The sequence below is a fragment of the Pelodiscus sinensis genome, chromosome 4 (genome assembly GCF_049634645.1).
Source record: "Pelodiscus sinensis isolate JC-2024 chromosome 4, ASM4963464v1, whole genome shotgun sequence".
Lineage (NCBI taxonomy): Eukaryota > Metazoa > Chordata > Testudines > Trionychidae > Pelodiscus > Pelodiscus sinensis.
The window spans coordinates 97523092-97526875 of NC_134714.1; positions in this window are offsets into that span (position 1 = coordinate 97523092).

A 3784-nucleotide genomic window follows, 5' to 3' on the forward strand; every position below is an offset into this window, starting at 1 on the left:
CAAAATACAGAAGGATCCATTTAAAAATTCAGAATAATCTTCCACTTTCATAGTGGAGGAGGAATGATGAATGATGTTTGGTGGGGAAGCAAACATTCATAAATCCAGCACACAATTTAAGACAGTCTGGTACGCTTTTTGCTCTCAGCTAAGCTACATATGGGACTTCCCATGTGATCATTCGCATCTACTATGATTGCCAATCCAACATCTGCTTTCACCATATTGGACAGTGAATATTTCAGATCAACAACTAAAATCCAGATGTGTTTGTGTCATGAACTCTATGTACTCTACTTGAAGTGACTGGTGTTTAAAAAAGGAATTCAAAATGCACTCAGACATGCAATAGTAACCTGAAATGTACTCTATGTATTATAAAGCTTTTGGGGTTGACTCCAGGCACCCGAGTACAAGCTTCCCTCCTCAGATCACCTTTGGCAAATGAGACACACTCCATCCATCATGCAATGACTAGAAATATAAGAGGGTATGTCTACACTACAGCACTAATTCGAACTAACTTAATTCGAATTAGTTAATTCGAACTAAGCTAATTCGAACTAGTGCATCTAGAACTAAAAACTAGTTCGAATTAGCGTTTTGCTAATTCGAACTAGCATGTCCACATTGAGTGGACCCTGAACCGAGGTTAAGGATGGCTGGAAGCAGTGCCGGCAGGGCATCAGATGAGGACTTAGAGTGTGGAGCTGCTGTCTCAGGCTAGCTGAGGGCTGTGCTTAAAGGGACCCGACCCCCACCCGGGACAGGCAGTTCTCAGGGGTTCCCCGCTCGTTTGTCTAACTTGATGAGGGTCAGCAAAGCAGTCCTGGCTTGGAGTGCCCTGAATGCCCACACTCGGCACATCACAGGACTCGGCCATCAGCCCGGCTGCACTTGCCTCAGGCTGCCATCCGGGGGGGGGGGGGCAATCGGGAGGCTGCAGGAAAGCTTCCACCCCGAGGAGCCCGCAGAGCCACCCCAGTCCTCCCCATCGGGGGCTCATACCCCATTCCTCCCTCACCTCCTTCCACTTACCCCTCCCTAGCCCCCCTTCCTGATGTACAAAATAAAGGACACGTGTGTTCAAAAATAGAAACTCTCTTTATTGAACAAAACTCGGGGAGACTGGGAAAAGGAGGTGGGAGAGGGGAAGAGAGAGGGTGGGAGAGGGGAGGGCAACTAAAATGATCAGGGGTTTGGAACAGGTCCCATATGAAGAGAGGCTAAAGAGACTGGGACTTTTCAGCTTAGAAAAGAGGAGACGGAGGGGGGATAGGATAGAGGTCTCTAAAAGCATGAATGGTGTGGAGAGGGTGCATAAAGAAAAGTTCTTTATTAATTCCCATAATAGAAGGACTAGAGGACACCAAATGAAATGAATGGGAAGCAGGCTTCAAACTAATAACAGAAAGTTCTTCTTCACAAAGCAAATAGTCAACCTGTGGAACTCCTTGCTGCAGGAGGCGGTGAAGGATAGAACTATAACAGAGTTTAAAGAGAAGTGAGATAAAGTCATGGAGGTTGGGTCCATGGAGTGGTATTAGCCAGGGGGTAGAAATGGTGTCCCTGGCCTCTGTTTGTGGAAGGCTGGAGATGGATGGCATGAGACAAATGGCTTGGTCATTGTTTCAGTCCAACCCCTCCAGGGTCCCTAGTGTTGGCCGCTGTCGGCAGACAGGCTACTGGGCTAGATGGACCTTTGGTCTGACCCAGTACGGCCATTCTAAGCTCAGGGCTCAGGGTTGGGGGTCTCACTGGACCACCCTGATTTTCATGCAAACCTGCTCCTGGGTGGCCAGGCTGGCAGCTATCCTGCCCTAGACGGCCACTTTCCTGTGCCTAGTGCGGCGGTCGTGGATGAGGTCCACGATCTCCGCACTAGACCTGGTGGGCGCCCGCCTCTTGCAGACCTGGGCAGGCTCCCGGGAGCCACCAGCCTGATCCCGGGAAGAGGCGGAGGGCTGGGTGGCAGTGGGTGGCTGGTTCGTGCCGTGCCAGGTGCAGGATCTGCTGGCTGTGTGCTGGCAGGCTTGCACCTGGCACGGGCACCGTAGCCAGACCGTGGCCCTTTAAGGGCTCCGGGGCCGGGAGGGGGGCAGGCGAGTTTCCCTGGTGGTGCCCAGAATGGCCACCAGGGCAAGCTGGGAAGGGCTAGCCTCCCACTAGTTCGAATTAAGTGGCTACACAGCCCTTAATTCGAACTACTTAATTCGAACTAGGCGTTAGTCCTCGTAGAATGAGGTTTACCTAGTTCGAATTAAGCACTCCGCTAGTTCGAATTAAGTTCGAACTAGCGGTTTGCCTGTGTAGCGCCTATGAAAGTTAATTCGAACTAACGTCTGTTAGTTCGAATTAACTTTGTAGTGTAGACATACCCAGATAGACTAACTTCAGGAGCAAGCTTGCTTGACAGTCACTTCTTCCCCTACAAACTAATCTCCTCATTTATATCAGCAACTTTTGTATACATGGTCTTCCTTATGAGGATTGCAAAGCATTGTCCATATACTTATGAAATATACTCTATTAATGAATTGTCTCAAAAATGTATCTACAAACTTTGGAAAATTTTGAAAAGAAACCAGTTTTCAAATGTGGCATGTTCACAACCTGTAGTGCTTTGGCAGTAACAAAGAACTACACTTTGACTCTGGTTAAGTCCATTTGCACCATTCCTGAAGATCCTTCTCTATGTCACTGGAATGGGTTCTCTAGGGAAGTGGTGGAATCTCCATCCCCAGAGGTTTTTCAGTCTCGGCTTGACAAAGCCCTGGCTGGGATGATTTAGCTGGGGTTGGCCCTGCTTTGAGCAGGAGGTTGGACTCGGTGACCTCCTGAGGGCTCTTGCAATCCTGTGATTTTATGTTTCTATGATTCTATAGGTGGTCAAGGCCATCAACATCATCCTACCTCGGAGAGTCATCAGCCTTGGCAACGTCGACCCCATTGTCACTGGCTTTGCCACTATGGGCTTCCCCAATTGTGTGGGGGGGCACTGATGGCACCTACGTCCCCATGCTGGCCCCTGACCATCATGCCTTTGACTATATCAATAGGAAGAGGTATTTTTCCATCATGCTGCAGGCCCTCATGGACCACAAGGACTGGTTCACAGCCATTTACATTAGGTCTTCAGGAACTCGAGCCTCTTACACAGGATGCACACCTGCACTTTTTTGCCCCGACTGCACCATCATACTATCTGCATCCTGGGCGACAAAGCCTATCCCTTCCTACCCTGGCTAATGGAGCCCTACACGGGAAGGGCTTGGACTCCACTAAAGAGAAGCTGTTCTCCACTAAAGAGACCTTCAATACCAAGCTCAGCAGATGCCATATGGTTGAGGAGTGTGCCTTCGGCAGCCTGAAAGGGAGGTTCCAGAGTCTCCTCACCCACATGGGCCTCAGTGATTGGAACATATCCTGGGTGGTGGGGCAGCTTGCTGTGTGCTCCACAACCTTTGTGAAAATGAGGGGGAGACATTCCTGCCAGGGTGGGGGGCAGAGGCAGAGCAGCTCACCAGGGCTTTTAAGCAGCTGGGCATGGCTGCCATTCGGAGAGCCCATTGGAGGGATGTGCTCATTCAGAAGCCTTGAGGGAGAGTTTCAGCCAAAGCCACCTGTGAGACTCTCCCCTGGGCCTCCTCACAAGGGGACTTTGCATTGCCCCTGTGTGCCTCCCCCGCTTCTCCTGCCCTCCCTTCCCATCTCCCCACCCCACAAAACAAATAATAAAGCCTTGTTTGTTTGGAAACACACCATAACTTTTATTTGGGGAATG